Here is a 24,455-nt window from a genome sequence, read left to right on the forward strand (position 1 = left end):
CATTTAAGACAGTTTCTCGCCTGAACCTTGTAACCTCTGTGCTACACTCTCAACTAATCCCTGTGCTGTTCTACCTAAAACTCTTCATCATCCTCCTGCCCCGGTGACCTTCATCCAGATGTCCGTCCCTTTATTATCTTTCCAACTTCCTTTAAAATAAGAAAAAGAACTTCACTTTTGATTTGCAAGAGCCTAGTTTGTAATGGAGGAGGAGCCCTGGTGGTGCAGTGGTTAAGTGTTCAGCTGCTAACAGAAAGGTTGGTGGCTGACACCCACCAGCAGCTCTATGGGAGAGAAGACCTGCTGATCTGTTCCCGTAGAGATTACAGCCTAGGACACCCTATGGGGCAGTTTTACACAGCCCTATAAGGTCAGTATGCGTCAGAATTGACTCAATGGCATACAACAATGATAACAACAAGTTTGTAATGAATGATAGTAATAATAATAGGAACAAAAATGGTTTCTTTCTCTTTGTATTATTGCTGTTACAACCCTGGTCTCCTGGAGGGATTTGGATGCCTCTGCCTACTAGGAGAAGCCAGATAATAGCAAGAAAGGATAGCTCAAAGATCAGCATTTCAAGATTTTCTCTAACCATATATGTTTTTGCCCAGTGAAGGGATCCGTTTCAGCTTGAACTCCAATATGGAAGTGGCTTTCCCAGCCAATAGGAGCTGGAGTTTAGCAAAATGAGCCCATAATCAGAATATAAGCAGGACACAGAGGCAACCAGGTGAGTCACGCAGCCAGGTAAGTCACTCCTCACACTGGAGGGAAATAGGACTAAAGAGCAAAACGACACAGAAAACCAGAAGAGAAGCCATTCTCGGCTGATAAAAAGCTGGCACCAGACGTAGTATGTAGAGAGAACAGAGCCTTCTCAGCTGTAGGATGGGTGGAGTTCCAAATTTACAGTTAGTTCCCTGTAGGGGAGGGGAGATAAGGTTCTTTATGCAAAAAAAGAACCACCTCCCAGCCTAGATGGCCTGAGGCCTTGGGTAAACGGAAATGAAGAGGAATCCTTACAGGACAACTCTATTCATTCAACGAATGCCCACTAAGTTCCTGTTATGTGGCAGGGAACTCAGCGGTGAGCAGGGGAGCATGGACTTCCAGTTCCTTCTATTAGCTTCACTTACTTAAAGATTTCTAGCAAAATCCAGAGTGGGATTAGAAATTACTAACAGAATCAGAGTCTAACTTGATCTCATCCAACGGCATAGTTAAGCCACTCTCGGTCATTTTTATAAAGTTCTGAAAGATCCCCTTTAGGCAGTGGCAGACACCGTGAAACTAGTGAAGCTTAAGCTTCAGGGTCTCTCACTGGTCAAGCCTCTTCTAAGGTCCTGGAAAGGTTTCCAGGAAAATGCTGACATGCTCATGTGTTTTGGTAACATTACCAAAAGAAAGATACTTTAACCCCAATCAGTTAAGACTGTTGTCTTTTTCAGGCCAGCTCTGCCTCCATCAGATTTTCCTTGTGTTAGATGGTATTGGGATGAGTGGGGGTGAACAGAAGTTCAGCTGAGGATTGTTGTGTCACTATATGCTGTTGAGTGACTGACTCATGACAGCCCCATGTACAACAGAACGAAACTTTGCCCCTTTCTTTGCCATCTTCACCATTGTTGGTATGCACGAGTACATTGCTGTGGCCACTGTGAAATTTGAGTGCCTTCAACCTAGGGGACTCATCTTCCAGCACTAACTATATTGGGCAATGCTTTGTTGTAATCTCTAGTGTTTTCCTTGGCTAATTTTCAGAAGTAAATCACCAAGCATTTCTTTCTAGTCTGTTCTAGTCTGGAAGCTCTGCTGAAACCTATCCACCATGCGTGAGCCTGCTGGTATTTGAAATACTAGTGGCATATCTCCCAGCATTACTGCAACACAAAATTGAACAAGTCACAATGTACAAATCACAGCCACTGTACAACAAACTGACAGATGAGGGGTGGGAAGTGAAGATACATATGTGGTTTGGAATCACTTCTGGGTATATGTCATTGAATTGTGTCCTACCAAAATATGTGTTGTAAATTCCAACATCTATGCCAGAGGTAAAGGAGCCCTGGTGGTGCAGTGGTTAAAGCAATCGACTGCTAATTGAAAGACTGGTGCTTTGATCCTATGGGGTCACTATGAATGGACTTGACAGCAGTGGGTTTGGTGTTTGGTGTATGCCATTCGTTATAATCCCATTTGGGAAATGGATTGTGTTTGTTCTGTTAACAAGGCAGAATTAGTGTAGGGTGTATCTCGAGTCAATCTGTTTTGAGATATAAAGACATTAACTAAGCAAATGAGAAGCAGAGGTGGGGAAAGAGGGATGTCAAGCCACATGAAGATCACCCAGAACCAGAAGTTCAAGAGACAAGGACCATCTTCCAGAGTTGGTAGGGAGAGAAATCCCTCCCCTAGAGTCAGCACCCTGAATTTGGACTTCTGGCCTCCTAAACTGGGAGAAAATAAATTTCTATTTGTTGAAGCCATCCTCTTGTGGTATTTCGTTATAGCAGCACTAGATAACTAAGACAGTATAGTATTTTATTGTGAGCTATCCTGATATAGGCATGCTGCCAGGAACCATCATTATTGCTCTCTGTGTCAACTCATCATGTGTATGACATCAAAAGTGCCAGAGGTTGTATGTAATATCTACATCCAGCAATAGAAGTATGTTGATAATGGGATGGAACAAGGTTTGAAATATACAGAAACAGGAACTAGTCTGTAAGAAATTCTGCCAATTAGCACATGTGTAAAATTGCCCAGTCGAAAATGGAATTTTTCCCATCAGAAATAGTCTAGGTAATGCAGCATATACAACTATAAACATACCATATACTTTGTTTGCTTTGATAGAAATTACTTGGGATGAAATTCATCAAAATTCTTCTGTTTATAGGGCACGAATCTATAGTAGCACCACCAATAGTAAGTCTACAATAGTTCATGCATGAAAGAAACTAAACACGTTTTCCAAAACTTGACTGTAATCCTAAAAATTTACATGACTTCCATAATTAAGTTGTGAAGCTGAAAGAAATCTTTCTAAACCAGCAATAATACAACCCAAATTTTGATAAATTATATTTTAGGAAAAACTGAAATATTTTTGTATTCTCTCTATAGAAAATATTACATCATTGATATATGAAGAGACAATCAAAGAGGACACAGGCAAAGAATATGAGAAAAGGTTGTGCCCAATTAATAAAAATTTTTTTCTGAATTTTATTATGTTTGTTGTATTTTTAAGTTTTTTTTAAGACATAATTTGCTGTGATCTTTTCTCATTCAGAAGATTCACTTTTGTACCTAATTTTTTATTATTTTCCTTAAAAAAGACCCCAAATTGCATAAGCTTCAGATCCCACAAAAATTGACATATCTCTGTCTCCAGATATTTAAATTTTTGGGCCAAGTGGACCCCTAGACAATTTCAATTAAGATTCTAGTAACCAAGAGGGCCAAGGTAGCCAAGCCATTCATCTTCCAGAACGCTGGATGCTCAGCGGTATTTCAGGCCACAAATGCTTTATGCAACACACATACAATGATCCTTCTCCATATTCACTTCACCCTTCCCCATACGAGTCAGAATCGACTCAACAGCAAGGGGTTTGGTTTTTGGTTTTCCCCATACCGATCAATACACCTGATTCATTTTCTCCTAGGTGACCCCAAAAAATCCCAAACCCTTTGCCATCAAGTTGATTGCAACTCATAGTGACCCTATAGGACAGAGCAGAACTGTCCCATAGAGTTTCCAAGGAGAGCCTGGTGGATTCATACTGCTGATCTTCTGGTTAGCAGCCATAGCTCTTAACCAGTACGTCACCAGGGTTTCCAAATAGACTATTTATCCTTTGGAATCACCCAAGGTGCATAATTCCTCCTGGTCTGAGTCATTTACCTTTTTCAAAGTTTGTCACTGGCTTCCTAAGTCCAACTCTCCTCTTTCCCTCCTGGGAGCCCCTGGGGGTGGGAGGCTGGATGCCAGGAGATTGAGCAGCTTTAGAAAGAGCACAATATGCCCATGGGCTTTGCTGATAAGAACTGAGAGAATGATTCAAGGATGGTGAAAACCCGAGCAATGGAGAGTCCATTTAAAGGATAAAAGAAAAGAAAAAGAAAGAAAACCTGTTGCTTATTTAGTTGATTCTAACTCATATAGGGTCACTATGAGTTGCTATGAGTGATTTCAAGGATATTTCAGGCATAAAGCAACAAGGCAGGGACTGGTAAAATCCCAGCAGGAGTTGGAAAGGCCAAGAGTAGGAGGCAGAGTTGGAGACATTTTCTGAGACACTCACTTAGCTGCAGACACTTTAGGCACCTTCTCCTTTAGTTAGGCGGAATCAAATGCCACCAGAATAAAGCTCAAATCTGAAAACCTCACATTCAAGTATCTCAAAATTTTATCCTAATGTTTCCTTCTAGCTTCATCTGTCAGCTTCATGTCCCTTATATACATATCCTCAGACAATTTACCGTCTCTTGGTTCCATCACCAAAACATTCTCCCCACTTTCCTTTCCCTCAGTTCTTTAATCACCACTTACCAAGTGGTATGGACGGCCATCTAGTGCACACCAGGCCCTGCGCTAGGCGTTTGACATTTCTTCCTGCAGAAAGGTGGGCAGAATTGTCCCGTTTTTCATTAGGGAAATTGCAGTGCAGAGACTGTTGTTAGCTGTCATGGAGTCAGCCCCTGACTCATGGCAATCACGTGCACAACAAAACAAAATGCTACCCAGTCCTGGCCATCCCCATAATCATTTGGGGATCATATCATCAGGAACTTAATCTCAAAGGTTTGTTGGCTGATTTTTGGAAGTAGATCACCTTTGCCGAAATCTGTTCAGCAGCATAGCAACACACTAGCCTTCACTGACAGATGGGTGGCAGTGGCTGTACATGAGGTACACTGGCATGGGATGCATTGGTGGGGAATTGAACTCGGGTCTCCTGCATGGAAGATGAAAATTCCATCACTGAACCATCACTGCCCTATGCAGAGAGTTGTGGTGTTATCGTGTGTCGTCAAGTCAATTCAGATTCACAGAGACCCTATAGGACAGAGTGTGAATGCCCCATAAGGTTTTCTAGGCTGTAATCTTTATATGAATAGATCACCAGGTCTTTTCTCCCATGGAGCCGCTGGTGGATTCAAACAGCTGACCTTTTGGTTAGCAGCCAAGTGCTTAATCATTGCACCACCAAGGCTCCTTCATGCAGAGAGTAGGAGATTAGAAATCATATGCCCATGGTCACAGAGGCCTGAAGGGGAAGATCCAGGTTTTGAATCCAGGTCCTTCAAACTCCCAACCCATCATTCTTTCCCCGGGCCCCAGCTGCCTCCTTACTCTGAGTTGTCCCAGGACTGACTGGGATACTGTGTGAGATGTGAGCACCATGATGTCTACAAAGGGCTCTGCAGGAAAGCACAAAGGCCGTCTGCTCACCAGCGGGGACAACGGTCTAAGTGCCTGGTGATGAGTGATGGAGACCACAGGCTGCTGGGCAAGGTTGGAAGTACCTCAAGAGCAACCGGAAGTTGGGGAGCAAAGTTAACTTTCCCAAGTAATCCAATTTTCCTGGTACCAAAATTTCTGCCTTCACAGCTCAGTGCACATGGAAGCACTCCTGGCATACTGTCTCAGTGAGGTAAGCACGTGTGTGTAATCAGAATAAAAAACACATGTATGCAAAGGCGTTCATGGCAGCAATGAAACTAGGAAATGTTAAAGGGAAAGACCTGTAGAACAGGAACGTAAAAATTCCCTAAGTTTGCACAGTATCTGGTGAAGCCCTCGGTGTCAATTCACTCATGCAAGAGCTTTACAATAATATCAGTAACTGCTTGCTAACCCCCTGAAATTAAAACCAAATTATAATATAACTTGAAGTTTGAAAAGTGTTCTCATGTCTCTTCTCTCACACTCCCACGACAACCCTGTGGTGTCCTGGGAAGAACGGGACTGTCATTCCATTTCATTGATAGACCACAGGCCCCAAAAGAAATTAAAGTACCTTGGAGCCCTGGTGGTGCAGTGGTTAAGGGCTCAGGCTGCAACCAAAAGGTCAGCAGTTCAAATCCACCGGCCACTCCTTGGAAATCCTACGGAGCAGCTCTACTCTGTCCTATAGGGGCAAACTATAGGGTCCTGTAGAGCAGAACTGCCCCATGGATTTTCCAAGGAGCGGCTGGTGGATTCGAAATACAGATTTTTTGGTTAGGAGCTGAACGCTTAACCACTGTGCCACCAGGGCTCCAATCATTTACCAAATACCTATTAATTATGTAAGATACCTTATGCATATCATCTGATTAAATCCTCATGGCACCCTAAAATGTAGAAATTACCTTCATTTTAGAGTAATGTTTGATTCTAAAATGTAGATGGGAAAGCAAAGGATCAAAAATATCTCAGAGAGGCCTGATGATGAAGAACAAATTGAAGGAAGTGGCAAACCTTACCAAATATGAAAAACTCTTTTAAAGCCATGATAACTAAGACAACGAGGGGGTAGTCATATTGACCAATAGGCAGAGCAGAGAGCCCAGAAACAGACCCACACATATATGGAACTTGATTTATGACAGCACTGGCACTGCAAGTCAGAAGGGAACAGATGGACTTTTCAATAAATGGTGTTGGGACAATTGGTCATCTATATGAGAAAATATTGTATTATATCCTCTACCTCACACCATACAAAAAAATCAATCCCAAATGGATTAAAGATGTAAATAAGAAAAAGACTATGAAATACATAGGATACAGTATAAGAGAATGTATTTTTGATCTCAGGGAAAGAATTTCTTGAACAAGTCACAAAACATACAAATCATAAAGAAAAAGATAAATAAATGTGACTACATTAAAATGCAAAATTCCTACTCAAAGGACACCATAAAGAGAATGAAGAGACTTTCACAAACTGGGAATAAAACTCCCACAAACTTGGAGAATTCATTTATAATACATATAATAGACAAAGCATTAATTTTTACCCACAGAATAAAATAAACCCCATAAAAAATTTGACAAAAGACTTGAAGAGGCACTTTACCTAATAAGAATCCTTTGTGACCAATAAACATATGAAAAGATGTTCAATTTAAATGCTAATTAGGAAAATGCAATTCAAATCATAATGAAATGCCATTTCACGCCCATCAGCGCTGCAAAAAGTAAAAAGTCTGAAAATATCAAATGTCGGTGAGGTTGGATCAGCCAGAATATTTGCGTACTCTTGGTGGGAGTATGAACTGGTAAAATCACTTTGGAAAATAATTTGGCACCATAATAAATATCTGCATAGATTCTAACAGTTCTGCTCTTTAAAGAATACTCTAAAAAAACTCTTCTGCCATGCAGGAGGAGATTTTTAAAAGAAGGTCCAAAGTAGCACTATTTGTGATAGCAAAACTAGAAACAATCCAAAAGTCCTCCACCAATGGGTAATTAAATTTATGACATATTGGTACAACAGAACAGCATACGGAAGTTAAAATGAGTGAATTACAGCTACATGAAGCATCATAGATACATCTTGAGAACTTAATCTCAATCTCAAGAAAATCTCATAAAAGAAGCAAACCATAGAGGAATATATAGAAAGTGATTCCACTTGGCATAAAATTCAAGATCATACAAAATTGTTTAAGGACACAGACCTACGTGGTGAAACTCCAAAGGAAAACAAAAGAACGATTAAGCCAAAATTTAGAGTAGTGGATAACTCTGAGGTTGGAAGGAAGGGAATGGAATTGGCAAGGGACATACAGGGGACTTCAAAAACAATGATGCAGGTGTGATATGGATAATACTATTTATTACCGTATTATCTGTAATAGCAAAAGAAGGCATATAACCTAAATGGTCTTCAATTGGGAAGTGATTCAATAAAATATACCCCTAAAATGAAATAGTATTCATCCATGAAAAAGAATGAAGGAGCATGTAATGAACAAATATGGGAAAATCTCTGATATATTATTGATGGAAAAAAGAAATGTTCAGAAAAGTGTTTATAATATACCACCATTTAAGTAAAAAAAAAAAAAAGTACGGAGCAAAGGCAGCATACACATATCTACATGCATGAAATATCCTAGATGGAATATGTAAGAGCCAGAAACACTGGCTGCTTCCAAGAAGGAAACTAGGTAGGTGAAAAGTTTCACTTTAAACAATGTGGATGAATTATCTGATTCTATAATTAAAAATTTTAAGTGTTAAATCATTTATGTAAAATTATATGGTGTCTAAAACTTGCTTTAAAACACTCCAGCAAGTTAAAAAAATGCCTGGATAGATGAAAGAAGATTGGCAAAATACTGATGGTTGTTTAAACTAGGTTATAGGTGGTGAGATGTCTGTGTGAGAAGCTTTCCATAATAAAAAGTTATAAAGAAACATGCAGAGGTCTGGATTAAGACTCAGGCTGAGTGCAGGTCTCCATCTCAAGACCCGATTAAAATAACATAACATACATTTTAAAGCTGTATTCCACAATAATAGCTTGTTATTTAAAATTACAACAACAAAAAAACAGAATAACAGGATAAAAGATAAACTTAGAAAAATCAGTTGGATTCCTATACACCAATAAGAGAACTACAAAAAGGGAATCAGGAAAGCAATACCACTTACAATAGCCCCTAAAAAAAAAAAAAAAAAAAAGTAAAATACTTAGAAATAAATCTAACCAGGAATGTAAGAGATCTGTACAAAGAAGACTATAAAAAACTACTGCAAGAAATCAAAAGAGACCTATATAAATGGAAAAACATACCATGCTGATGAATAGGTAGACTCAACATTGTGAAAATGTCAATTCTACCCAAAGCAATCTACAAATACAATGCAACTGCGATCCAAATACCAACAGTATTCTTGTAACAAAATGAAAAAATTGATCTTTAGCTTTATATGGAGAGAAAAGAGGCCCTGGATAAGTAAAGCACTATTGAAGAAGAATAAAGTAGGAGGACTCCCACTACCTGACCTCAGAACCTACTATACAACTACGATAGTCAAAACAGCTAGTACTGGTACAATAACAGACATTGACTAATGGAACAGAATTGAGAACCCAGATGTAAATCCAACCACCTATGGTTACCTGATATTTGACAAAGGCCCAAAGTCAATTAAATGGTGAAAAGACAAGTCTTTTTAACAAATGGTGCTGACAAAAGTGGGCGTCCATCTGTAAAAAATGAAGCAGGACCCATGCCTCACACCATGCACAAAAACTAATTCAAAATGGATCAAAGACTAAATGTAAAATCAAAAATTACAAAAGAAGAAAAAATAGGGTCAACACTACAGACCCTAATACATGGCATGAATAGGGTAAAAACCATAACTAACAATATACAAACACCAGATGATAAGCTAGATAACTGGGATCTTCTAAAAATTAAACACCTATGCTCATCAAAAGACTTCGCCAAAAGAATAAGAGAACCTGCAGACTGGGAAAAAACATTTTTGGCTATGACAAATCTGACCAAGGTCTAATCTCTAAAATCTACAGGGAAGCTTAACACCTCTACAACAAAAGGACAAATAGTCCAACTAAAAAAATGGGCAAAGGATATGAACAGGCACTTCACCAAAGAAGACATTCAGGTGGTTAACAGACACATAAGGAAATGCTCGAAATCACGAGCCATTAGGAAATGCAAATCAAAACTACAATGAGATACCATCTCATCCTGACATTGCTGGCTTGAATCACAAAAACAGAAAATAACAAATGTCAGACAGGCTGCGGGGAGATTGGAATTCTTATGCACTGCTGGTGGGAATGCAAAATCATACAACCATTTTGGAAAACAATATGGCACTTCCTTAAAAAGCTATAAATAGAAATACCATACAATTCAACAATCCCACTACTAGGAAAATACACTAGAAAAATAAGAGCGGTCACTTGAATATACATATGCATACCCATATTCATTGCAGCATCATTCACAATAGCAAAAAGATGGAAACAACCGATGTGCCCATCAACAGATGAATGGATAAACAAACTATGGTAAATGCACACAATGGAACAGAACAACTATGAATCTTCAAAACACGTCACAACATGGATGAATCTGAGCGAAATAAGTCAATCACAAAAGGACAAATACTGTATGAGACCACTATTATAAAAACTCATGAAAAGGTTTACACACAGAAACAATCTTTGATGTTTACAAGGGAGAGGAGGGGTGGGGAGGGAAAAACACTAACTTTTTTTTTTTTTTTTTAGACAATAGATAAGTGGTAACTTTGGTGAAGGGTAAGACAGTACACAATTCTGCAGAAACCAGCACAACTTGACCAAGGCAAGGTCATAGAAGCTTCATAGACACATCCAAGCTCCCTGAGGGACCAAATTACTGGCCTGATGGCTGGGAACCATGGTCTTGGGGGACATCTAGCTCAATTGGCATAACATAGTTTATAAAGAAAATGTTCTACATCCTACTTTGGTGAGTAGGGTCTGGGGTCTTAAAAGCTTGTGAGTGGTCATCTAAGATACACAACTGGTCCCACCCTATCTGGAGCCAGGGAGAATGAAGAAAACCAAAGACACAAGGAAAAGATTAGTCCAAAGGACTAATGGACCACAACTACCACAGCTTCCACCAGACAAAGTCGAGCACAACTAGATGGTGCCTGGCTACCACCACCTGCTGCTCTGACAGGGATCACAACAGAGGGTCCCCGACAGAGCTGGGGAAAAATGTAGAACAAAACTCTAACTCATAAAAAATGACCAGATTTACTGATCTGACAGAGGCTGGAGAAACCCCGAGAGTATGGCCCCCGGACATGGTTTTAACTCAGTATTGAAGTCACTCCTGAGGTTTACCCTTCAGCCAAAGTTTAGACAGGCCCTTAAAGCAAAATGAGACTAAATGGGCACATCAGTCCAGAGGCAAGGACGAGAAGGCAGGAGGGGACAGGAAAGCTGGTAATGGGGAACCTAAGGTTGAGAAGGGAGAGTGTTGAAACATCACAGGGTTGGTAACCAATGTCACAAAACAATCCGTATGTTCATCAACAGGGAAATAATTGAATAATTGAATAAACTACAGCATATCCACTTAATGGATATGATGTAATGAAAAAAGCAAAATGGACAAAATTGTGCAGTGTCATCATTTGCCTGGGAGGAGGGGTATATATACATATATATAAAAATTTCTTATATATATAAATTTGTGTGTGTGTGTATATATATAGTTATATGGAATAACTAGAAACTAATAAAAATGGTTGTCTACTGGGGTGAGAGAAAGCAAGTTGGGGGCAGAGCTAGAAGGCAGACTTCTCTGCACTTGTCTCATTTTGTAGATCTGACTTTGGAATCATGTAAATATTTCACGTAAGTTAACTAAACTAAAAAAAAAAATCTCTGGAAGAAGGCAATTCAATTTCTAAAAATCCATGCAACAGCATAAGTACAAGGATATTTACTTATAGTATCATCTACAGCAAAAGACAAAAATGACTGCATGTTCATGAGGGGCAGATTAAATAAATTATGTTATATAAATAGATTGTTGAATAATGTATCCACTAAAAATGGAGGTTTGTAAATTTTTATGTGAGACTGTCTCCAAAAATCAAAGTGTACATTGGCGTGTGTCATAGGCTGTTGTGGATTGAATTGTGTCCCCCCAAAAGCTATGTTGAAATCCCAACCTCTCGGTACCTGTGAATGTGACCTTGTTTGGAAACAGGGTCTTTGAAGATGTTATCAGATGACTTAAGGTGAGGTCACACTGGATTAGGGTGAGTCCTAACCTAATATGAGTGTTGTCCTTATAAAAAGAGATAAAGAGGCTCAGAGGGATGACGGCCATGTGAAGACAAAGGCAGAGATTGAAGCAACACTTCCATAAACCCAGGGACGCCAAATATTGCCAGGAACCACCAGAAGCTAGGAAGAAGCAAGGAAGGCTCTACTGATATAGTGTTCAGAGAGTGTGTGGCTTTGTAAACACCTTGAATTTGGACTTCTAGCCTCCAGAACTGCAAAGGAATAAACCTCTATTGTTTTAAGCCACCCACTTTGCGGGAAACGAATACATGTGTCAATAAAAAGAATATTATATGTATACATCAAGGGTTGGAAAACTTTTTCTGTAAAGGCCCAAATAGTAAACATTTCAGACTTTGTGGGCCATATGATCTGTCACAAGTACTTATCTCTGCTGTTGTAGCATGGAAGCAGTAAGAGGTGACATGTAGATGAACGGGTGTGTTCCAATAAAACTATGTTCCAATAAAACTTTATTTATAGACACTAACATTTTCAATTTCATGTAATGTTCACATGTCAGGAAATATAATTCTTCCTTTGACTTTTTTTCAACCATTTCAAAATGGAGGAAAAAAAAGCATTCTTAGCTCTTGGGTCATATAAAAACAGGTGGAGGGATGAATTTAGCCCATGGGCAGTAGTAGCTTGCTGATCCCTGGTATAGATACAAATGCTTGCACATGCTTAGAATATCTCCAGAAAGTGATGAACAAGAAGTTGTTACGAATGGGGCCCTTGGTGGTCAGGGAGAGGACTTGGGTACTGAGGAAAGGAGGAGAAGTTGCTTATTGTATCCCCTTTTTGGGTCTTTGATTTTTACCAAGTGTTTGTATATCCTGGGGCATGTCCAAGTGGATGGGTCTAAAACAGCTGGTTCAGAGTCAGAGTGAGGTGTGCGTCAGGAGTGGAAAAGTAGAGGAGAGGAAGGTGGCCCTAGAGAAAGCCCATGACTGGGATGTAGGTGTCTATGAAGTCACTTTATCTGCTTCCACTGTTAACTCACACGTTTGGGTTAAAAGGGCTGGGAAACACCCACGGGAGCTCCATTAACCCAGAGCACAGGTGACTCTGTGGAAATCTGTCATGATCAGGAGACTGAGCTCAGATGAACTAGAGGACCATAACACAAAGGATCTGTGTGGAATCACTTTTCAGCAAGATCTGAAGTGACAGCAATTTGAGATTAAAGGCTCCAGTGAGGGCATAAAGGGTAAGAATTCTGTTGTCAACAAAAAGAGATCCTCCAGTTTGAGGTACCAGGGAGTGAAAGCATTGGGCACAGTAAAAAAGACCCTATGTTTTGGATCCTGGCTCAGGAGCGCTCCAACAACATGACCTCGATTAAGTCAGCTCCTCTCTGAGGTTTATTCTCTTCATCTGTTCAGAGGGATGAATAATGCCTATTTTTCAGAGTTGCTGTGAGGATTAAATGAGATACTGGATTCTGAAATGCACTGGAAACTGTAGTGGGGTGAATGGTGGCCCCAGTGGTAATCTCTATGTCAAACCGCTGAAACTTTTCTGACCTTATTTGGAAAAAGGTTCTTTGCAGGTGTAATTAGGTTAAGGATCTTAGGATAAGGAGCTCAATCTGTGTTATCTGAGTGTGCCTTAAATCCAACGACAAGTGTCCTTGTAAGAGACATGCTGAGGAGAGACAGACAGATAGAACAGGAAGTGATGTGAAGACAGAGGTTAAAGAGATTAAAGTGATGGGGCCACAAACCAGGGAATGCCGGCAGCCACCAGAAGCTGGGATAGACAAGGAAGGGTTCTTCTCCACAGCCTCTGGAGGAAGTGCTGCCCCATTGATATCTTGATTTTTGTCCTTCCGGACCCCAGAACTGTGAGAGAATAAATTTCTGTTGTTTTACGGTACCAAGTTTGTGGTAATTTGTTATGGCAGCCATAAGATACTAACACAGGAACTATAGTATGAAAGATTATTATTATTCTGGCACATTCGATGACTGCCTCTAAGGCTGAGAAGGGGGTCTTCAGGGCCATAAACACGATTCTAGACCCCTGAGCTAAGTCCTCCTCTATCCATGCATCTTGCACTTTCCTGTCTTCTTGCTCCAGCCCTGTGGGTGAGGGCTGAGGTTTCCTAAGGCTGGTGAGAACTCTAGAACTCAGGCGATAGTCCCCTCTTCTCCTCACTGTGCCCCCTTGCTGTGCCCAGGCAGCTCTGAGGCAGGCATAGAATGATCCCCAGGTACTTTCAGCACAGTGGGCAAAAGTCAGTCCATACCAGCCCCATAACTAATGTCTGCACAACACTGGCAGTTGGCAAAACACTTCACATCCATTATGTCATTTAACGGTTGTAGTGAGGACTACAAACCACGGAGGTAGACGGCAGAGGCACAATCACCCCATTTTACGGAGAGAAAACAGGTTCAGAAAGAAGAGGGCAACCCAAAGGCACCCAGTTGGTAAGTAGCAGGTACCTACAACAATTAGCATACTGTTCATTTATAGGAAGTTGTTGTTAGTTGCCGTCGATTCCAACTCATGGTAACCCCAGGTGTGCAGAGTAGAAAAGCTCCATAGGGTTTTTAAGGCTGTGACCTTCTGAAGCAGATCTCCAGCCTTGTCTTCCAAGGCGCCTCTGGGTGTGTTCCAATATCCAAGCTTTTGGCTAGTATCATGACCATAAAAAGGTGAAATCTGTGTTACCAGCTGTCTGGTAAAAGGAGAATAAATCACTGACCCATGTTCTATTTTCTCTGAAAAATAAAGTACAAAAAATGCCTTTTTTTTTTTTTTTTAAACCAAGGATCCATTATCTTCCTGTGTTTTGCTAAGGAACCTAGACCCACATGAAATAACTATTTCACCTTTAAGTTGCAGAAGTCGGAGTGGAGTATTCTATAATTTCACCTTTTATTCAGCACCTGGTACCCCCTGAGAGCATTATAAATAATAAATTCACCAAAGCTGTTCTGCTGTTTGGGAATTTTAAATTGTTCTGCCGCGGAACATTTTTGTCAGTTTCTCATTCTCTTTCGGAAGTTCGAAACAGATCTTTTTTGTGTGTGTGTGTAGAAGACATGGATGTGCTCAGACAATTTCAGACTTTCTTGTTTATTTTTAACATTCCTATTTTGCTCAGGGCCATAATAACACACTGCAGGTAGCAGGAGAGATGTGAGAGAGTGCCAGCAAGGGTAAAAAGCAGAGGGCGCGCGTGCATGGAAAGGACCCTCCAAGCCCTGGGCAGAGATGGCCCTGGGCTTGAAAAGACCACTGAAGAGCACAGTTTAGAAGTCTGGAAGCCACAGTTCCTTTTATAGCTGGTCTATTTCATCCCTGGGCTTTTATCGGGCTGATGTCCCCATGCCCTGTGCCACAAAGGCAAATGCCTGTGCTCCAAAGCACCACCCACCCTTGTTCTTCCCCCACCCACCCATTGCTCTTATCTTTTCTTCTGCCCTGATCTCGTCTTTGACACCCCATTGCTTCTTCAGGTCCATCTTCAGAACCCTCCTTTTCATCCACTCTGCCTCATAGTGGCCCCCAGGTTCTGCTCCTGGCTTCTCAGACCTCTACTCTTTGTGATTTGGCTTTGCAGATTCCCTTGGTTGTGGCTTTCCTCATTGCCTTGATAACAGCTGTAGCTCCTGGTTCCCCAAACTCCTACACCCAGTGGGGCCAATCCCCAGATAGGTGCCTGTCTCTTGCCAGCCTGTCTTCTGTGCTGCACTAAAGATGAAACCAATCTGGTTCCTTGGACCATTGTAGCTGCTAGAATCTGAGTATAACCGGTATTCACACAATTAAGCAGAGTTAGAAAACTGCATCAGATCACTAGGCAGTGTGGCTTCTAAGACCTCCCAAGACGCCAAGTCAGGGGGCTTTTTACAGCTGAATTGGCTGCCTTAGGGAAGAGGGCACCATCGGTTAACTGCCACCTCAGAGGGAGGAGTTCAGGAAGGTCAGAGTGGATTAGGGGTTGCCCTGGTGGTGCAGTGGAGCCCTGGTGGCACAGTGGTTAAGAGGCTGGCTGCCAAGCAAAAGGTCAGCAGTTTGAATCTACCAGCCACTCCTTGGAAGCCCTACGGGGCAGTTCTACTCTGTCCTACAGGGGCGCTATAAATTGGAATGGGTTTGGGCCTTAGTCAACTAGAACGCAGGAAGTGAGTGAGTGTCTGTGTGTTTGTGTGAGAGAGAGAGAAGAAGAGAAAGACAGAGAAAGGTTATTCAAAAGCCATCTTTGCCTCTTCCCCATCAAGAGGAGAGAAAGGGGCTGAGGGTCCATGTTGTGGCAGGGACTGCATTTCCCAGCCCCCTTGCCTCTAGATAGGACCATGTGCCTGTGACTGGTACTCACAAATGAAAGGTGCTTGTAAGTGATGTGGGTCACCTCTGGCCCAAGGGGACTAAAAGGCAAGCGTGCCTTCTCGCTCTTGTTCTCCTTCCACTGGCTTGATGTGGATGAGCATATGGAAAGCTGTGTGTTAAAGATGCCAGGGCCACAGAACGCAAAGAGCCTGGGTCTTAAGGATAGTCACCAGGAACGTCCATTTGGGGCTGTCATGGGTTAAACTGTATCCCCCAGGATTATCTGTCAACTTGGCTAGGTTATGATGCCCTTGTATGACTGTATGATTGTCTACCATTTTGTCTTCTGGTGTGATTTCTCTATGTGTTGTGAATCCTATCACTATGATGTAATGAGATGGATTGGCAGTAATTATACTGATGAGGTCTACAAGATTGGGTAGTGTCTTGGGCCAATCTCTTTTGAGATGTGAAAGAGAGAGGTGAGCAGAGAGAATTGGGACCTCATACCAACAAGAAAGCAGAGCCAGGAGCAGAGTACCTCCTTTGGACCTGAGGCTCCTGCGCTGAGATGCTCTCAGACCAAGGGAAGACTGATGCATCACAAGGACCTTCCTCCACAATCGACAGAGAGCCGGTGCCTTGAATTTGGCTTCTAGCCTACAGGACTGTGAGAGAATAAACTTCTCTTTGTTAAAGCCATCCACTTGTGGTATTTCTGTTATACCAGCATTAGATGACTAAGACAGGGACTTTAAATGAATAAGAAAAAAAAAAAAGCTTCTATTGTATTTGAGCCATTGCACTTTTTATTTTTTTTTCCTTGGTTTATTTGTTACGGAAGCTATCTTTACCCAAACTAATACACACACATTTTTCCATATCAACACATTCATAACATTGACCACAAAAGAAAAGAGTGGGTTTTCCCTAATGAGTCCCTTTATCCACCAGCACCAGACGATGAGCCCAGGTCTTGATGGTGAGGATCGACCTTTCCTTCCAACTTCTAATTTTACCCTCCTGAGAGCCATGGGAGCCAGGCAGGGCAGCTTTCATTGTTTCCATACCACAGAGGACAAAACTGAAGCTCACATGTGCCGGTTGCTTGTCTACGATCTTCTCACTTAACGAGAGTAGCAGAAACACAGTTGTGCTAATTCTGATGTGTTCACAGGAGCCTTGCACTCAGCAAGCGCCCTCTTGAAATCACACTTGGTGAGAAAGTGAGGCTGACTGTCCGGACAGAACTTCATCATGATTTGATTTGGGGATTGACCTGGAATAGCTCCATTATCAACAGGCACAGAGGAAGCCACTTGGGAGACAGCAGGGTGCCTGTGAGAGGAAATCACAGAAGCCTCCCGGAGCAAAATGCCCATTTTCACACCAGCTGCAAAGTGCAAAATGATATTAAATTGTCAACATCTTTCTCCTTGGTCTAAAGAATCTGAAATTCTATCTATGTGTGTCTGTCATCAGATCTGCTGTGTGGCTGTGGGGCCCTAAGACCACAGAAGGTTACACGCTTGGAGCGGGTGTCATTGTTTTCTGTCTCTGGGAGCTAGGGCAGGCCTCCTTGCCTTGCTCCACACTTCAGTCTTCTCAAGTGAAAGTTGAGATTTCAGGGCCGGGATGTTTATAATGATGATATAAAAATAATCATATGTGAAAGGATTAATGAATGTTATCTCATTAATGGAGATCAAATACGTAAAATATCTACCCAGGACCTATTATATAAATAGGTGATCACCTAAAGTAGCTCTCACTTGCCCTCTGTTATACCTACTACTAAATTATGCTAGTGGGCTTGCAGTTAGCAATAATAGGCTTTTTACAGAATAAAGGATTTGGCAATTGGGGTGGGCACTTGGTGGCCATTAGTATGGTTGTTCAGAGGCTCCTCCTATTTACCTACTCTTGACTGGTATTCTGTGTGTGTGTGTGTGTGTGTGTGTATGTGTGTGTATGAGAGAGAGAGTGAACAAGAGAGAAAGAGCAATAGCCACAAACTGGCCTCTACCCAGTAACTAAGAGCCTAATATTACATGATGTGAAGTGTGGAAGAGTATTGGTCCCTAGGTGGCACAAACAGTTTGCACTGTACTATTAACCAAAAAAAGTTGATGGTTCAAGTCTACCCAGCAGCACCACTAAAGAAAGGTCTGGCAATCTGCTTCTGTAAAAATTGATGTTGTGTGCTGTCGAGTTGATTTTGACTTGTATCAACCCTCTATGACAGAGTAGAGCTGCTCTATAGGGTTTCCTAAGCTGTAATTTTTACAGGAGCAGATGGCCAGGTCTTTTCTCCCACCAAGCAGCTGGTGGATTTGATCCACCAATCTTTTGGTTAGCAGCCAAGGGCTTAACTGTTGTGCCATCAAGGCTCCTTGTGCTGCCACCAGGGGTCCTTTCTGTATAGATTACAGCCAAGAAAACTCTACGGAGCGGTTCTACTCTGTAACACATGGGGTCACCATGAGTCAGAATCGATTCAAGGGCAACGGGTTTGGTTTTGATTTCTCATTTTTCATTATTTTTATTTATTATCTCCTTGTGGTCAATTGTATTTTCCAAAAATGGCCACAGTAATATTTTCATACCACATGGTCTTCCAGAATCTTGCTACTCCTTATCAAGAGGTAGAATTTATTTCCCCTCTCCTTGAATGTGGGTGGAACTTTGTGACAGCCTTGGCAAATAGAATGTGGCAGAAGTAAAGGTAAATGGTCTCTAAAGCTAGTTCATAAAAGGCCATATAGTTTCCACTAGGATCTCTCAGGATGCTTGTCTTTGAAATGCAGCCACCATCCTGTAAGGGAGCCCAAACTATAGCCATGTGGACAGTCCACGTGAGAGGAAGCCTTGTGGAGAGGAACTAAGGCCCTCCAGCCGATAGCATCAACCGTCAGACTTGGAAGTGAACAAGTCTTTAGATGATCCTAATCCCCAAACTTTGAGTCTCCCAGTTGAGGCCCCAGATGCTGTGGAACAGAGACAAGCTGTCCCCATTGTGCCTGGTTAAAATTCCCAACCCATGGGATGGGTGAGCTAAAAAAACAGTTGCTTTACACAGCTAAGTTCTGATGTATTTGATGCAGCAGAAGTAACTGGAACACTGCCACCCCCACCACCCCACACACACACACACTAGACCATAAACTTCTTGAGGTGAGAGGCTGCCTTATTTGTCACATAGCGATTAAGAGTTTGGCTGCTAATCAAAAGGTTAGCAGTTTGAATCTGCCAGTCACTCCTTCAAAACCCTGTGGGGCAGTTCTAGTCTTTCCTACAGGGACACTATGAGTCAGAATCAAAGGCAGTAGGTTTGGTTTTTTTTGGGCAAGCTGAGCAGAGACAAAAGTAGTAAATGGTGGTGGCAGTCTTCCTTAGGGACATTCAACATCCCTTTCAGTCATCGGGGAAACCTGGTAGTGTAATGGTTAAGAGCTATGGTTGCTAACCAGAAGGTTGGCAGTTTGAACTCACCAGGCGCTCCTTGGAAACCTTAAGGGGCAGTTCTACTCTGTCCTATAGGGTCACTGTGAGTTGGAATCAACTCGATGGCAACGGGTTTGTTTTGTTTGTTTCAGTCATTGGAAGACCAAGGAAGAATCGACATATTTGAATTATGGTGTTGACAAAAAATATTGAATAAACTATGGACTGTCATCGGGAGCCCTGGTGACACAGTGGCTAACCAAAAGTTCAAATCCACGAGTGGCTCCAGGGAGAAAGATGTGGCAGTCTGCTTTCATAAAGATTACAGCCTTGGAAACTGTACGGGGCAGCCCTACTCTGTTCTATAGAGTCACTACATGTCAGAATCTACTTGACGGCACACAACAGCAACATGGACTGCCAGAAGAACGAGCAAATCTGTCGTGGAAGAAATATAACCTGAATGATCCTCAGAAGCAAGGATGGACAGACTTTGTCTCACTTTGGATTCGTTATCAGGAGGGACCAGTCCCTGGACAAGGACATCATGGTTGGTAAAGTAGAGGGTCAGTGAAAAAGAGGAAGACCCTCAGCAGGATGGATTGACATAGTGGTTGCAACAACGGGCTCAAACACAGCGACAACAGTTGTGAGGATGGCACAGGACTGAGCGACAATATGGTCACTATGAGCCAAAGCCGACTTGATGGCACCTAACAACTGTGCTATGTGAAGCCAGAACTTCTGAGATGTGAGGTGTTTTTTAGTCATTCTGTCAAAAAATGTTTATTGAATGCCTAATGAATGGTAAGAGGGGCTGTACTAGATGCTGGGGATAAGACAGTAAATGAAACAGACATGGCTGCCGTCCTCGGGGAGCTTACAGTTTATTTATGTGGGGGGTAGTTTTCCAATATATATATATATATGTATATATATATATATACACACACAAAATTATTCCAAAATATGATAAATACTCTTAAGGAAATCCACAGGTGAAGATGGAAAATAACAGTGGAGGCCTGCTTGGGAAAGATGGTTAGCAAAGGCCTCTCTGAAGAAGTGACATTCAAGTTGAGAGATGAACAAGCCTTGGGAGGGGGCAGGGGTTGAGGTGAAGAACATTCTAGGTGGACAGAAAGAGCCTGGAATGTTTGGGGGAAAAATGAAAGAAGACAAGTGTAGTGGGGGCATAGTAGCCTAGAGAGAGGCGGGCAGGGCTGGAAGCTACGGAGTGTGAAGGGCCAGGCAGTGGAGCCTGGGAGGCCATGGAAAGCCACAGGAAGCCATTTGGATTTTCTTCCAGAGGCAATGAGAGCCATTGGAGAGTTTTAAGCACTTTAGTATAATTTTCGACAGTTTGTCTAATACCTCCTCGGTCTCACTTTCCAGTACCAGCTGTGCCAGAGACAGCAGACCAGTGAGGGAGAGCTTGTGTTAACACTTACGTTCCCACAGGTCCTTAGGAGGAGTTAGAAAATAAACCCTCTGAAAATGCTAAAGTCTCTGTAAAGGACAGCTCTCACCTGTGAAATAAATATAAACATTAGGCAGGTTTGCCAACATAGGTAATATTATGCTTTTAGTTACTGGGTAACAGAGGCCAATTTGTGGCTATCGCACTTGCTCTCTTCTCTCTCTCTCTCACACACACATACACACACACAGAATACCAGACAAGAGTAGGTAAATAGGAGGAGCCTCTGAACAACCAATGCAATGGCCACCAAGTGCCCACCCCCAATTGCCAAATCCTTTATTCTTTAAAAAGCCTCTCATCGTTCAGCGCTAGCCCACTAACTCTTACTTTACACCAGTTCTGGCACCCTAGGTATCTGATTTCAAAGTTGTTAGCAGCAGTAAGCTAGAAGGAGGTCAGTCGGGGAAGACCCACTGATGGAGCCAGGAGCAGTGTTGGCTGACAGCCTGATGCTAGGGAGGAGGAGGAGGCAAAAACCACAAGGAGACACCCAAGAACTTCAGAGCCGGGTGTGCAAGCAACCCCAATACCTCTGTGCCCCAGCTTCTTCTAGCAACAGTGTATGTTCTTGCTTTCATTATGCTCAGGGTCCCTGCAGTAAGAAAGCAGGGCATTTAGAGCACGTAGTAGAATTATTTCTATTCAAAATGGATAAAATAAAAGTTTTGGTGTTTAAAGGTGTAACAGCAACAACAACCAGCATTTGTGTTTATGTGCTTGTCCACTGTGTGCCAGGCACTGGATTCACCTGTCTAACCCTCACAATGGGCCCTGAGTTTTCCGGAAATGTCAGCTATCTGACAATCTGTGCTTCGGCTCCCCTCCCGCAGAGCCCACACACTCAAACACGCACATGCACACGTTCGAGTAAGGGTTCTCATGGACGTACTCAGGTGCTTCCCTCCTATTCATTATGAAATAAAAGCCACATTCCGCACGTGGCCCAGGCCAGCACTGCCCACCTCTGATCAGGGCCTGTGTGGAATGTCGGGAGCAGTAACCACACAGAACCAAAAGCCAGGGTATCTGCCTCATTGCTCATGGTGGTGGCTTGGGCTGGTGGGAGCGGGGCTTGGGCTCTGCCTTCGTTGGCTGTACGGCAGGTCCCTCGGCTCATCTCAGTGTGGTCCCATTCCCAGCTGTTGCTGCTGGAATTGTGTTTTCCCACGCCCAGGCCTGCCCAAGCTGTCACCAGCTGTGACCAGCTGTCAGCCAGTTGTTAGCACTCTGTTCCTCTCCCTGCCACGTGACAACTCCCCTCGGCAGCCAGAACCCAGAAGAGCTTTCTGACAGGCTGACTAATGGGCAGACAGCATTCAAGGCCTGAGCTCCATGTAGCTGGGACAAGACACAGGGAGACAGATAGATACCCAGAGAAACAAAAATGGAGTCAGAGAGACAGAATCAGAGAAAAAGGAGAGGTCATCAAGAGAGAAGCAGAGGGACAGACGGAAAGAAAGCAGGGACACACACACACACATACAGTGACAGGCAGAGAGGGAGGGGAGGCCATCCCGACCTAACAAGGTCGCAAAGAATCACTTTCCCTCAAACAGGAGTCAGAGCACCAGGGGTGTCACTAGGGGCCTCCACAGCCCTACTCTTCAAAGTGTAGTCCTCAGACCAGCAGCAGCATACCCTAGGAGCTTGTGAGAGGCCCACCCCAGAACTACAGAATCAGAATCTGCATTTCTGTGAGATCCCTAGAAGACTCACAGGTACATGAAAGCACTAGAAGTCTGCTTTAGATTGCTGCGCTGGCCTCTCAGGGACCTGGCCTCTCAGCGACCGGAAGATGGAAATGCAATGCGTTAAGTGTAGAGGTAGTCCCAGGCTTACGACATATTCCAGTTATGACAAACGGCACTTACCACTGCCCTTAGTAATAGGCACTGCAGACAGTGTCGCAGCACGTGATTTGCTGATGTTATCGTTCTCATGCCAACACCCAAAGACAAAGATTGAATTTATAAAGATACTGACAATAAAGGCAATAATAATGAAAACTAAAAAAAAAATGAGGTATTTGACTTACATTGGAACAGAACCGACTTACGAGGGAGTCCTCAGAACAGAACCCTGTCCTAAGTTGGGGACTTCATGTATACACTCTCATTCATTTCTCAGTGAACTTCAAGGGGTCAAGAGGAGCAATAGGGGAACCCGGCAGTGAGCACGAAGACCTGTACTCACCACACTCCCATGCCCTCCGCCACCCCGCAGTCACTTTGCATTCTGCTTTTGCCCTTCCTCCTCTCTCAGCCTCCCTTCCTAGTTCCAGGTGCCTGGCATGCTCCCCTCCTCAACCCCATCCAAATGGTCCCATACTTCCTGCAAGACAGAGTCTTAGAATCACTGATGCGGGAGGCTACTTTTGAGTAGACCCAGAATGCAGTGCTCTCCTCTCCTCTCCCTCACTAACCACCACCAACTGCCATAAGTCAATTCCAACTCATGGCGACCCCATGTGTGTCAGAGTAGAACTGTGCTCCATAGGGTTTTCAACGGCTGGTGTTTCAGAAGTAGGTCACCAGGCCTTTCTTTCAAGGCACCTCTGGATGAACCTCCAACCTACTGGTTAGCAGCTAAGTGCATTAACCATTTGTACCAGGAGCTCACCCCCTCCCCAACCAAAGACAAGTTCATAGAAGCTTCCAACCCCCTGGAGATTCTCTATGCTCCCAGCCTGCTTTACTGATTCCTTTGAATCACAGGTTTAAGTAATATTATTAGCCCCATTTCACAGATAAAAATGCTGAGGCTTAGAGGAGAGAACTGTCCTTTATTCAAGTATTTAGGATACCAAGTAAGTTCTAGGCTGGGGGACCAGTACCTATCTGAGATTTGCCCCTGGAGGCCTCTGCGCTGAATGGCAGGGCGGATGGTGCGGTGTGGCAAGCCAAGCCCAGAGGTGGGGCCAGGAGACCAAGAAATCTCAGCTGCAGGGTAAGAAGAGATAAGGGTGCTTTGTTCTATGGGCTATTTCCTGTGCTGAGGAATTCCTTTCGGGCAGCTCGCTCCCTCCTCTGCTGGCGCAATCCGCTCTCAAACGTCAAGAATGACAGTTATTATTTATTAATGAACTCGGCATCTGCTGGGTTCCACAAACAGAGGTCCCACTCGCCAGCTCTCAGTCTCTAGCCCTAAAGGGTTGCCTCTGCCCCTAGCCTGTCACAGCCGGGCACGGGGTATGGGAAGGGCCATGGGGTGGAGAGGTGCGGCACTTGGGCGACCCTGGACTGGGGGATGGGTAAGGAGGGGCCACCTGGGGCCCACAAACCAGTTGTGGAAAAAGGAGAGACCATTTTATCACTTATCAGCTTTGTCTCCTGGGGCAACTGACCTCACCTCTCTGGAACTCAGTTTCTCCAGCGGTAAAAAGGGACAGTGGT

The sequence above is a fragment of the Elephas maximus genome, chromosome 12 (genome assembly GCF_024166365.1).
Source record: "Elephas maximus indicus isolate mEleMax1 chromosome 12, mEleMax1 primary haplotype, whole genome shotgun sequence".
In the NCBI taxonomy this organism is placed as follows: domain Eukaryota; kingdom Metazoa; phylum Chordata; class Mammalia; order Proboscidea; family Elephantidae; genus Elephas; species Elephas maximus.